Below are 14,597 nucleotides of genomic sequence, written 5' to 3' on the forward strand. Positions count from 1 at the left end.
TCTAACACCTCTTCAGAGCCAGCTCAGGACCAGTCTCATTATCTGGGGTCATGCTGAGAGCCCTGTAGCACTGAGATAGCCCTGTAATGTCAGCCATCATGCCATTCCTGTCACGTCTTCCCTGTAACATAATTCCTTTAACGTCATTCCTGTAACGTCATCACTGTGACCCCAGTCTACCCTTTGGTGTCATAGGGCTGAAACGAATGGGATGATGACTGCGTACTGACTGTGAGCCCTGTTGAGTCATCCGTGTGACGTCAACCCTGTGATATCATGAACTTTGTGTCTGTCCTGTGACGTCTGTCAGACCCATGACGCCAGTCAGCCCTGTCACACCACTCTACTATCTACTGACTGAGCAACCCCACTCTGGCAGCTCTCTGCATAACATTTGAAAAGCAGTTATTTTGCGTCCCTCTCGAAGCACTTAATCTGCGGCCACTGAGCTGTCTAAACAGGTGCCTGTGAATCGCCTGTGAATATTTTGGCCTGTTTGAGTCGTGGCGGGCTTATGAATTCACTGTTGTGCGTAACTGCCTTGAAAAGTGTTGAGATCACAGCCCAAATAAAACAAGAACAGCAAACACCTTTTATCACGTTCTCTCTCGTTTCAACACAACCTCCTCAACTACCTCTGCGTCCCCTGATCTCTCTCCCGCTCTCTCAGACCTTCTGTCCCTCCTTCACGCACTCCTCCCTCACACATCGCACTCTCATTACTCCACAGTGAGAGGTCAATCTGCTGAGTGTGTGGACTGTGGAGAATGTGTGCATGTATGTCTCAGACAGCCCTTCTGCACACCAGTGTCTCGCTAACGCCTCCTTTCCCTCTTATTTCTCTAACCAGACAGACAGTCACAGAAATCAAAGCGACTGGAGCTTGAAGCACGAGTGGTTTGACTTTAGAAACTTTTGGAGTTTTCTTTTGAAGACAATGACTGTGCCTCGCTGGATAACAGCGCTGGATGACAGAGCATTTCAGATGGAGTCTCTCTGTGTATATCAGGGATATGTATCAAAGACAAGAGGACAAGTCTTAAAACCTTTTCACAGCCTTTCACCGTGTGCACGTGCATGTGCTGTAGACTCACGCATCCACTTCTGCCATCAGGTCCAGCTTGCTGGGGAAAATCTCAGACAGCAGCACTCGAGTGAAGGACTTGCCAAGAGACTCGAGCTTGGATTCCAGGTGCTATGATGGAAAGAGAAAGAGAGAGAGGGAAAGAGAAAGAGAGAGAGAGAGAAACAGAGCGAGAGAGAGAGAGCGAGAGAGAAAGAGAAAAAGAGAGAGAAATACAAAGAGTGAGGGAGTGATGAGAGTAGGAGGATGGAGAGAAGGAGAGGATGGTCACACTAGCTTTGAGCCCACACGAAGAACACGTGTGTGTGTTTGTGCAGGCCTTGGACTCACAAGGGACCTGACTGTGTTGCCTGCCTATACTGCTACACACACACACACTCCCACTCGTTCTGCTGTTCCAGTGGAGGGTCCTTCACAGGTCCTTTAGAGCTCCCCAGTCTAGTGTTTCTTAGTTAGTTAACCAGCTAATAATAATAATAATATGGCTAATTAACCCAGCTAGCTCTCAATGATGGAGCCCAGCGATACTGGAGAAAACCACCCAATAACATCAACATATTAAACACATCACCACCCAATAACATCACTAGATAAAACAAATCACCACCCAATAACATCACTAGAAAAAACACATCACCACCCAATAACATCACTAGATAAAACACATCACCACCCAATAACATCACTAGATAAAACAAATCACCACCCAATAACATCACTAGAAAAAACACATCACCACCCAATAACATCAACATATTAAACACATCATCACCCAATAACATCACTAGATAAAACACATCACTAGATAAAAACGTTGAGCCAGTTCAGGGACCGAGCTTCCTTTTGTGTTGGTGAATGTCTTTGAAGAGGGCCCCCGCTGGACCAAAAGTGTTAAGACACACACGCAGTGCATTAAAAGGTGAGTGGATGTTTTTCCCCTCAGAATGTCAACTTCAAAAAATATTCCCTAACGGTTAGTTTAGAGAGAGATAAACCTCTGCAGCCAACCACACTGAGATTATCTGTTCTCTAGTGGGTAAATTCTCACCCTTTACTATGACAGCCTGGGTTGTTCTCCGAGATTATAGAGTCCTCTCTCTCTCTCTCGCTCTCTCTCTCTCTCTATTAGAGAAAAGGATGAGGCGAGGAAGAATCCCAAACAAAGTCAAACACAACGCATGAGAGGAAAACAAAAAGCGAGCAGATCAAACAGAGGAGAGAAGAAAGAGAAGAGTGCTGAGAGGAGGAGAGAAGGGAGGGGGGAAGAAGAGGGGGGGATGGCAGTCTTGAGAGCAGGCTAGAATGGGATCCAACAACGATCGATTAAGACCCCCAGGCACACGCACCAGACAAACGCCAACTGTTGGAGGTAGGGGAGTGTGTGTATAGAGGGGTGTGGTTTGGCTTTACACTCTATAGTCTCCACAGTTGCATTTAGCTACTTGTCTGAGTAACTGAGAGAAGCTGTGCCCCACAAAATGTATTACACATCATTGCATAAGTGAAGGTCTCAGGGTGTGAGGAAGGGGTAGAATCAGGATAAGTGTGAAATCTCTGAGATGCAGGCTCATACCTCTCTGACCTTAGGGTTGCCCTGCCGGCCCAGTGTGCCCAGGATCAGGCCCCATCTCTGGGCAGAGCGAGCTTTGTCGATGGCTTGGAGTCGGATGGACCGCATGGCTTCATGGTCATAGTACTCCCTGGAGAATATCTTACTGTACGGGTCGTACCTAAACACACACATACACACAAGCACGCACACGAGTGCAAGTGTATGCACACACACACAAAAACACAGGCATATGCAATCATACACAAACATGCACATTAGTGTGTATTGTTCACAACAGGTATCTACCTCGAGGAAAGAAGCGCAAGAAGAGAAAATACAGTCATGAAAATCCATCAAGTATTAAGGCAGTTATCTGAGAGAAAATGTAGGCATTTTAGAAAATCTAATCTTTGTCTCTGTACCAGGAGAGCTCAGCTCACCACATCTTGAGATGATCATCTTGTTTATTAGAGAGACAGAGGATGGTAGTAGTGCATACGTGGATAACACAAACACAATTTCACTTCACAAATAACATCTCATATAAATACTGTTTCACACCAATACAGCTGAGTGGCAATGACACCATAATGACAACCTCCAACAAGGTGATCCATGTCACATTAATCCTGTATATTACTGACAATGATGACATTCTGCAATCTATGTCAGACTCATCCAGAGCAGTATACTGTATACTAATGTACAGTGCTGTGAAAAAGTATTTGCCCCTTTCTGATTTTCTCTATTTTTGATACTGAATGTCATCAGATCTTCAACCAAAACCTAATATTAGATTAAGGGAACCTGAGTTTACAAATAACAAAAAAAATGGATACTTATTTTATTTATTTAATTAACAAAGTTATGCAACACCCAATTCCCCTATGTGAAAAAGTAATTGCCCCCTTACACTCAATAACTGGTTGTACCACCTTTAGCTGCAATGACGGCAACCAAATGCTTCCTTTATTTGTTGATCAGTCTCACACATCGCTGTGGAGGAATTCTGTCCCACTCCTGCATGCAGAACTGCTTTAACGCAGCGACATTTGTTGATTTTCAAGGATGAACTGCTCGTTTCAAGTCCTGCCACAACATCTCAATTGGGATTAGGTCTGGACTTCGACTAGGCCATTCCAAAACTTAAAATGTGTTGCTTTTTAACCATTTTCATGTAGACTTGATTGTGTGTTTTGGATCATTGTCTTGCTGAATGACCCAGCTGCTTCAGCTTCAGCTCACAGACGGACAGTCTGGCATTATCCTGTAGAATTCTGATACAGAGCAGAATTCATGGTTCCTTCTATTAAGGCAAGTCATCCAGGTCCTGAGGCAGTAAAGCATCCCCAAACCATCACACCACCACCACCATGCTTGACCGTTGGTATGAGGTTCTTACTGTGGAATGCAGTGTTTGGTTTTCGACAGACATAATGGGACCCATCTCGTCCAAAAAGTTGACTCAAGTTTGCCAAAAAGCACCAGGAAGCACCTGGATGATCGTCAAGACTCTTGGAAGAATGTTCTATGGACAGATGAGTCAAAAGTATAACTTTTATGAAATAAGTATGTCATTGTTGTGTTATTTGTTCACTCAGGTTCCCTTGATCTAATATTAGGTTTGGTTGAAGATCTGATAACATTCAGTATCAAAAATATGCATAGGTATAGAAAATTAGAAAGGGGGCAAATACTTTTTCACAGCACTGTAAATGGTACACACAGTGCCTGATTAGCTCTTTACACTTGTACCAGTGTATGGGTTCAAAATAGCAAATTTGGACACTGATAAGCACCTAAATTGGAACGCAGTAGCTGTACAGTAACATGCAATACGTCAGCGCTCAAGGCCTCCCGCTTCACAGCGCAGTGTTGGTTTTGACTGACAGTGGTTCTGAACACTGCGCGCGACAAGAAGTTGCCCCCATCCCCTCCTGCTAATTGGGCAACTTTTTCAAATGTTTGGTTGTCTGAGTGAGGGAAATAAAGCAACACCTCACGGCACAACGCCTCTCCCCCACGTGACCTACTTGTTGTGTGTATATACGGTACTGATATTTACATTTACATTTTAGTCATTTAGCAGACGCTCTTATAGTTAGTGAGTGCATACATTTTTCATACTGGCCCCCCGTGGGAAACGAACCCACAACCCTGGTGTTGCAAGCGCCATGCTCTACCAACTGAGCTACAGGGGACGGTATGTGTAACTGATACAGTGGCTTGCGAAAGTATTCACCCCCTTGCCCACTCTTCCGTAAAGCCCAGCTCTGTGGAGTGTACGGCTTAAAGCGGTTCTATGGACAGATACTCCAATCTTTGCAGCTCCTTCAGGGTTATCTTTGGTCTCTTTGTTGCCTCTCTGATTAATGCCCTCCTTGCCTGGTCCCTGAGTTTTGGTGGGCGGCCCTCTCTTGGCAGGTTTGTTGTGGTGCCATATTCTTTCCATTCTTTAATAATGGATTTAAATGGTGCTACGTGGGATGTTCAAAGTTTCTGATATTTTTTTTATAAACCAACCCTGATCTGTACTTCTCCACAACTTTGTTCCTGACCTGTTTGGAGAGCTCCTTGGTCTTCATGGTGCCACTTGCTTGGTGGTGACTTCTGAAGGTAATTGGTTGCACCAGATCTTATTTAAGGGCTTCATAGCAAAGGGGGTGAATACATACGCACGCACCACTTATCTTTTTTATAAGTTATTTTTTTCATTTCACTTCACCAATTTGGACTATTGTGTGTATGTCCATCACATGAAATCAAAATCAAAATCCATTTAAATGACAGGTTGTAATGCAACAAAATAGGAAAAACGCCAAGGGGGATGAATACCTTTGCAAGGCACTGTAGATGCACACACACACACTACATGTTAATGTTTTTAAATGTATGTAAATTGTAAAGTATTTTGTCTGTAATGTCTTTTTCGTTATGTGTCGGACCCCAGTAACACTAGCTGTCGCCATTGGCGTCGGCTAATGGGGATCCTAATAAGTCAAAATTATGATCTGCTTCTCTGAATTGCCTTGTGAATGCCTAACACTGTAAGATCGTATTTTTAACTTAGCTAGCCATGTTGGCAATATAACACACTTTCACATCATGCCCACCTGACCAGATAGCGATTTATCATGGAACGTTTTTGGAATTCGGAAACAACAACAGTAATTATGTAAAGGCAGGGATGCAGGGCTGTGTTCCAAACAAAACTACCAGTCTGCTTGCTCTAGTTCCTCAACAGCACAGCAAGGAGAGCTCAAAATAGCACCTTATAGTTGAAGACTCTTCTTTGAGTCATAAAAGTGCATTGAAATTATGTAGGAACTGTGCACACTTTGGAGAGGTGGTTGGCCACTTGGAGACACCAGTTAGTCCTCCCACTCAAACCCTTATCATTGTTTTGTCTTATGTTGCACCTACCCCACATTTACCAGGAATATTCTTATACTGTTACTCAATGTATCCAGAGTATTTTCTGATTTGGTTATCAACAAATGCGGCGAAAAGTACAGTAAATGGAAAACGCACATAAAATCAACAGTGTAATGTTTGGATTCAGTCTTGTGCCAGACAAACTGTTTTGTCTTCACCTTTAGTCTTATAATTTCCCCATAATCTCCAAACTGTTCGCTTTTGATTGCTATCATGGTTTCCATATTTTTTCTCTAAGAAACATTTCAATTTAGCCCTATCCATATAGGCCAATTCCCACGAGTGTAAAGGATTAAAGTTATTATGTGTGTTATTATTTACAGGTACCTACAGGTATCTGGGTTGGCAATCATGATGGACTCCAGGTGGAACCTGCCATCTCCCAGGTAGCTATAAATACAAACACATCAACACACAGAGACACAGGGAGAGAGAGACAAACACAGTAAGACAGACAGACACACTCCCTGCTGCTGCATACCTGCTGTGGAACAACAATACATATCTACCCCATCTCTCCCTCACCTCTCTCCCTCCCCATTCCTCCTCTCCCACTCCCTCTCTTCCCCTCTCACCCTTCTCTCTCACACACACTCTCTCTCTCACATGCTCTCTCTCTCACATGCTCTCTCTCTTCCCCTCCCTCCCCCTCTCTCTGGTGGACAAAGTGGTCTCAGAGGACCTATGCCTGGGGTTCAAGGGTTCAAGGTGTGACCAGGGGCTCCTGATGTATAGGAACAACAGCACACAGCACCCCTGTCATGGCCCCATGTTGTTTATCAGTTAACCCAGTGGGTGTTATTAGTTGGCCCGCCTGGACCCGTGATGGGGCAGGGTTCAACGGGCGCACACGCAAGCACGACACACACACACCATCCTTATCATCCCAGGGGGTGTGCTGGGAGGAGGCCTACTATTGGCTTAGTGAGGGGTCCAGGCCTCTCTCGGTTACCATGGCAAGCCCACAGAGGCCAAGGGGGAGACAGAGACAATTAGAGGAGCTAATTAGCCAGCGTTTAGGAAAGTGTGTGTGGAACAGGCTGTGGGTGAGCATCCACAGGGACCCCCAGGAGCCACAACTAACCTCCACACAGGCAGGCAGGCAGGCAGGCCTGCACGCATAGACACACACACACACACACACACACACACACACACACACACACTAGTGGTGCGCGGGTTGACTCATAACCTGCAGTCCCCGCAGTTATATCTGGGATTAGGGTCATTAAATATTTTGTGGATGAAGGGTGGATGGGTGGCTGGCGGGTTGAATACAGAGAAAACAATGCATCAAAAATCCATAAATGTATAATTATTGTGCAATTCATATCTATAGGCTACATTGAGGTTTTTCTTTCATTCTTTTTATCTGCCGTTAGCGCGTAAGCCTACGCTTTAGGGCCTAACTGTACGTGCGCCAAATACACACCAATTGCCAAATGCTTTTGAGAACTTGGGCAGAAAAAGTTAACGTCGATCCACTGAGGCAAAAAGGACAATGTCAGAGTTTATTTCAATAAGAGAAAAGCTGTAAAATGGAGAGTTGAAAATAAAGAGAAGGGAGGGCCGGAACAGTAGTCTAATGTTTGGGAAAGATGTTATGTGTGCTGATTGTGAAGCGCTATGAATTCGACAGTCACAAGACGGGGACTTCAAATACGCCACGTGAAGGGAGCTATACTGTTCAGATGGGTTAAACTGAAAACTGGACACTGACTGCAGGTCTATAACAGGGATGGGCAACTTTGATGGGGGTGGGGGCTACAAAACATCTGAAATCCTCATGAGCGGCAGCAGTGGCTCGTGGATCTGTATACCCACATTCATACACACCATATGCAGTCAAAGCCGGTCCTAGCCTTTTTGGGGCCCCTCTCGACAGCGGAAAGAAAAAAAGTAGTTTTAGAGTTAATTTCCTGCAATTCTACACATTTTACCATGGGGCTTAGAGAAAATGTTGCAGTTTCAAAGCAAGTTTGCTGCAATTCTACAAATTTTGCCATGGGGCATATTTTATTTTGCTGCAGTTTTACAGCAGATGTCCTACAATTCTACATATTTTGCCATAGGGTGGAGAGAAATGTTTGCCGTTTTTAATGAGAGTGACTAACAAAATCAATAGGGGCCCCCCAGTCGGTAATTCCACCATGATTACTACAAGTTTTGATAGCTGGCCGCTAGACTAACTTACCAATCAATAATGTTTAGCTGACATGGGCTAATTGAGTGACTGACAGTGATTAACAACAGAAAAACTGCTGAACAAATGTTAACCAAATTTCAAAATTGCACCTTGTGTATTATACTTTTCTAACCTCCAACTGAACAACTTATCCAAATAATTTGATCCGCGGGCCTACAAAAGTTGCCCTTCCCTGGTCTATAACCTCTCACATAGCCTAATATAATATTAACTCCTGCAGAATTAACCAGATCTTGCTGTTAAATGATACACCAAATGAATGTGACTTGGGAACAGGAGTGGTGAAATATGATTTATTTATTTCATCATCATCATAAAAGCTATTTGTATTTCAACCACAAAAAGTATGCATACAAGCCGACATGAAATCTTGTCAGAAACATGTTGGGTCATTTTCACAGCATTTCATTCCCTTCAAACCGGTCAAACTGATGTCATTTGGAAATTTTGTACAGAAAATATTTTCTGTTTTTTTTTGGCGCTATTGCATTTTCTCCCCGGTCACTAAACGTTTGGCTGCACGAGAGAAGCAGAGATGAAGGAGAGAACTTTACTGATGTCAACTAGATTGAAGCATTAATTCTATCGATGTATGACATTTTCTGGTGAGCAAGGGTTTATTTAGTCTTCTAGGCCAAGAGAAGCAGCATGTATCTAATTACAGACTAAATCATTTACTAACAAATAGCCTACCAAAATGTCCGCAATTATAAACAGAAACATAGATTAGGCGCAAAAAAAACATAGGCCTCAAATTTTCAGTTTATCACAGTCGGGCGGTTGCGGACGGTTTATTAGCAATTGCGGGTGGGTGTGGGTGAACAAACAGCTGACCCACACATCACTAACACGCACACACCCAGTCACTGAGACTAGATTGTGTCCGTGTGTGTGTGTGTGTGTGTGTCCGTGTGTGTGTGTGTGTGTGTGTGTGCGCGTATGTGTCTGTGTGTATAGTAGGGTAATTTTGAGCCGAGGAGCAAATTAAAAGCGAGTGATGACTATTGTGCCGAGGGCCGGGCATTTTGCTTTGCAATAATATCCAAGGTGTCCCTATAATCACACTGGCTACAATGAGCCTCCTGCTTTTCAAAATCCTACCCTGTACGTGTTTCTCTGCTTTAAGAGGATAGCGCTCTATAGCACTCCTAACCATGGGGGCCTTTGATATCCTACGGTTCATATTGCATTGTCCTTTGTAGGAGAGCTGAGTGCTGCTGTGCTATAATGGTGAACACTGTGCTGTCTTGTCCTGCATTATGCAACAATACACTGATTCTGCTCTTAATATGTCTGCAGACATTAGCAGCAGGGTCTGAGAGAGGAGAGCTAGAAGAGGTTTAGAACTGGGAGCCTCTCCTACTACAGATATTCTTATAGCTGCTCTGTTCTAAAGCATTAGCCATTTTAACATACTTCTCTTTATTACTGTAATCATATAGATTCTATAATGTATGAAAGACATAGGGCGTCTCAGAGACTGATATACCGTCGCTCTTCCCACATAATGTCCCAGCTACACTCAACTAAAGTCATTTCAACTTCTACATAAGAGATATCGCAGCAATAGGTCCCTCCGATGCACTATAATGGTTGAACACAATAAGAGACAAGCATTTAGGTGACTCATGTGAGGCAGTATTGGAGGCCGAGAGATATTTCAAACTATTCATAAATGACAAATCTACCGGTATATGCAAATGAAAATGAATAAAGTGAAATGTAATGGACCATGATTCTTCAACAGTCCTGATTTCGATCCATTATTACTGACTATTCTATTTATCGAAGCCTCCTGCTGGTTTACCGTTTCCAGTGTCTGTACTGTTCTGTACTCAGGTATGAGCTGGTTGTAGCTGCCCCTCAGAGCCACTGACAAGAGGAGAGAGAGAGATGGAGAGAGAGACGGGGAGAGAGAAGGGGAGAGAGAGAGAGAAGGGGAGAGAGAGAGGGAGAGAGAGGAAGAGAGGGGGAGAGAGAGGAAGAGAGGGAGAGAGAGAGGGCGAGAGAGAGATGGCGCGAGAGACTCAGGGAGCTAATTATCAGGCAAGGTAATCAATTCTTTCTCCCATCTCACCCCCATCCGCCCCTACACACACATCAAAGACACTCCACTTTAGATTAGTGGGCGAAGTACAAACACACCCCTGACACACACACACACACGGCTTTTCCTCCTGTGGGACCAGGCTGTTTCCTGTACTGGCTGTCTCTCCTCTTCTTATCTGGCCATTCTAATCCCATACACTGGGAGGGGTGTGTGGGGATCATAAGTACAGCATGGGCATTAATAGGAAGCCACTATGTCTTGAAATGCATAGGACTGCGTGTATGTTAATACCCTGGGGACATTTTCTATGTGTACTCACTGTAAGTACATGCAGAGCCGCACTCCTCGCTGTCGCCTGAGCCTGTTAGCGTGTATGAGCAGGGCATAGGCAGGGTTAAGGAGTAACAGATTACAAACATTTTGACCTGTAATCTGTAACGTAACGAGCAAATCTATTGTAATCAGATGAGATTTTTTTACAAAAATTATCCGCCCTCTCTTCTAGGATTACTTTTAAATTCAGAAAATATGTTTGCGAGAAAGAAATATTGGACACCTTTCTGTTTTCTCAATGAAATACAAATCAGCATTTTAAATTGGTTAAGTTTAAGTTTGTCTGGCTGAGCGAGTTTGACCACAAGTCAGAGACCACTATGATGACACACCTAATGCGTTTGATGGATCGCGGGAAAAGAGCAGGAATAGGCTTTTGTAGGTTACAGTCCAAGCTATGTCTTTCATAGGTTCGACTGCTGTCGGCATCCACAGATTATCCAGCTTGAATAAACGCTAGGAGGTAAGGACGACAGCAGTGGTGCAGCCTACGGGCGATACGGGATATTCACTTATTATTGATAGCCTATCTACATAGCACATTGACGTGAATCACACTGCTGCTCTCTCATTTAGCTATTACGGATAGTGGTTTTTGTGGATGGCTGTTCACAAATGTATATGTGTATTTTAACCCAATAATGGTTGAATTTAAGAAGTTGAAATTGCCCGTAAATCATTGTTTTTGTGACCAGTGGACAGCCAGTGTAAGATGTGCTCTTGCAACAGCTGCATAGTGTGGATCCCAGCCTATGGAATAAAAGTGAGGGAGTTCCTCTCTTCTAAACTTCTTTGTGGTATTGTGCTCCATACTGTCAAAAACAAGTTACATTTTATCCACGAGCGGGGCTTTTATTGCTCAAACTAATTCGTGCTGATTCAAAAAAATTATCCATAGGCTTAATGGACACATGCTTAAACTTGCAAACTTTTTTTGATAGACTTAAACAGTTGCAAATTATCGAGATATCAAAGTGTCACCAACAAAAACATACAGTGCATTCGGTGAGTATTCAGACCCCTTGACTTTTTTCACATTTTGTTACGTTACAGCTCAAGGATGATCAATGGAAACAGAATGCACCTGAGCTCAATTTTGAGTCGCATAGCAAAGGGTCTGAATACTTATGTAACTGTGATATTTATTTTTATTTTTAATAAATGTGCAAAACAATTCTAAAAACCTGTTTTTGCTTTGTCATTATGGGGTATTGTGTGTAGATTGATGAGGGGAAAAAAACAATTTAATTCATTTTAGAACAAGGCTGTACCTAACAAAATGTGGAAAAAGTCAAGGGGTCTGAATATGTTCCGAATGCACTGTAAACAATGCAGCATATGGCCAACATTTTTCACCTGCAAATAGCACTTTTCGGTAGTGCTCAGAGCATGCCATTCCATGAGAGCTGCATTTATTTTTCAAGTCGAAGCAATGAGCCCAATCAGTCCTCCATGACAACAAAATCATAAACAACAGAGTAGGCTAATAAGTCCTTCGTTTTTGGGTTATGCTCAGGTAAAACAATTTCCATATTTCCAAGTCCTATTCTTGAAGATCAAGGGGTATTAAATTAATTGGATTGACTGGAATTCTGACAGACTTTGGTAAAGATATAGCCTAATCATATTATTATCTGCAGAAGAAATCAATGGGTTAGAAGAAGTCTAACATTGATTTATCCTGCAACACGTCGTTCAATTGGTAATATTCATTTTTGTCTTCTTCTAAAGGCGTCAGCATGCTTCGGTTCGGCTGGCGACGAGCCAAACTTGGCAATGCGAACCGAACTAGTGTGCTCGCATACTCCCTTAGAAGACCTTTGCTTGGAAAACGAGAAAAAAACGGCACTAGTACGGTGTCCACTAGTACGGTGTCCACTAGTACAGTGTCCACTAGTACAGTGTCCACTAGTACGGTGTCCACTAGTACGGTGTCCATATTGAGACGCCGTTGCCAGTGTACACTTCCTCAAAATAGTCAGAATTAATGTAATTGTCATTCAACAAATTATCTCGTTGAATGACAACAAACACTTAATTGAAGAATCCCTACTGTTGACCAATCACCTACGAAGGGGAATAGACTTCAGCTACCGACTTCGGTTTGCCTCTAGAAAAAAATCTGTGTGCACGAACAGACGAAAATACCCTTGCTGAAGACCAAAACAAACAAAAACTTGACAAAATGGTCACAATATTTGCACAAACTGTTCCGAACTGTTTCGGATGGGAAGCATGAGGACGCCTTTATGCCTCTTAAGGGGAAAGTAATCAAAAAGTAACTGAAAGTAATATGATTACATTACTGAGTTTGGGTAATACAAAAGTTACGTTACTAACTACAATTTTGGACAGGTAACTAGTAACTGTAACGTATTACAATTATACATCTTTGATTACAGAGCAGATGAGGGCCAGACCACCGAAACAACTAAGCAAAAGGTGTTACAAAGCAGTGCAAGGGAGGTTTAGTTCCAAAAGGACATAAAAAATAAAAAACTTTTACACATGACATTTGCATTGTAACATTGTTGTTATTGTACTAAATTTGAATTATTTTTGAGTGACAATGACATTAACATATATTCAGCATGACATCCATGTCAGCATTATAATATGATTACACACCCAAAAGTTATGCACTCATAACATGACAGCAATATATTTAGACTACTTTGCATTTGTCTAGGCTTGCTACTAACAGTAGCCACTAGCCAGCCAGCAGCCCGGGACGGAGCATTGCACACTGGGAAGTGAAATGCACTCTGGGAATCGTTGAATGCTGTGTAAAATCAATTAATTGAGCAAATATGTATCAAATTACATTTGAAAACAGATTAGATGTAATTGTAAAATGATATAGTCTCTGATATGGTTTTGCATAATGAACATTGAAGGGATTCTTCTGTTATTTAATATGGTGTATTATTTTTGAAAGAAATGTACCATAGAATAGAAGATATTTCTATTTGTTATTTTATTTGTTCAACATATTGTTCAATGTTTAAAAAAATAAAGCCCAGTGGTTATTCTGTGACTTTAGCTAATAAGCGTAAATTTTTTTGCTGCGGTATCGTTTTGGTATCGAGTATCATTTTGGTATTAAGTATCGTTTCGGTATCGAGTATCATGATACTAAACCTGGTATCGAAGTAAAAAATCTGGTATTGTGGCAACACTAGCAGATAGATGACACAGAGTCAGGGAGCGAGGATGGGGAAGGTATGTTTAACCATGTCTGGGGAAGGTGTTGGACAGGAAGGCACTGTATGACAGAAACTGTGTAATATAGGTCTGACAGGTTGTGACTGTGTAAGGTAGGTATGACAGAGGCTGAGAGTGGGATGGGTTTATAATGATAAAGGCTGAGTCACTCACATGATGGCATTGACGTTTCGGTCGAGGCGGGGAGGTGCACCCTAGGATTTCTCCAGGGGACAGGGGACGACACTGGGGAACCACTACCTCATACTCTGGCCTCAGAGCTGCACTCACCGCCTGGGGGAAGGGGGAGAGACAAACGAGGATTGATAGATAGAAAATAACACCTACTTCTTCTCTTTTCACACAAAGTGAGACGCTGAGAGCGAGTGCCAACAATTTAGGCAAGAAAGAAGCAGCAGCATGCTCGGAGGCGGAGAATAATTAGTGTTCTTTTCAGTTGGAGGTAACAGGGAATATGGAGGCTGACCTGACGACTCCCCACACCATTTTGGACGACCTACACAAACTGTGAGCTGTGAGCAATAGGCGCACACACTCACACACACACCAACCGCCCCAACAAAAAACTAAATATGACACACACTCACACACACACCAACCGCCCCAACAAAAAACTAAATATGACACACTCTCACACACACCCAAACCGCCCCAACACACAACAAAAACATGACACACACATCAGCACGTCAGAATGTATAAATAACACTGG

The 14,597-nt window shown here is 42.9% G+C and overlaps 1 pseudogene; it reads right to left on the bottom strand.

The window, feature by feature from the left end:
* The window catches only part of LOC121559853, a 70,523-nt pseudogene that overhangs the window by 9,724 nt on the left and 46,202 nt on the right, over positions 1–14,597 (bottom strand).

Source organism: Coregonus clupeaformis, chromosome 5 (assembly GCF_020615455.1).
Source record: "Coregonus clupeaformis isolate EN_2021a chromosome 5, ASM2061545v1, whole genome shotgun sequence".
Classification (NCBI taxonomy): Eukaryota; Metazoa; Chordata; class Actinopteri; order Salmoniformes; family Salmonidae; genus Coregonus; species Coregonus clupeaformis.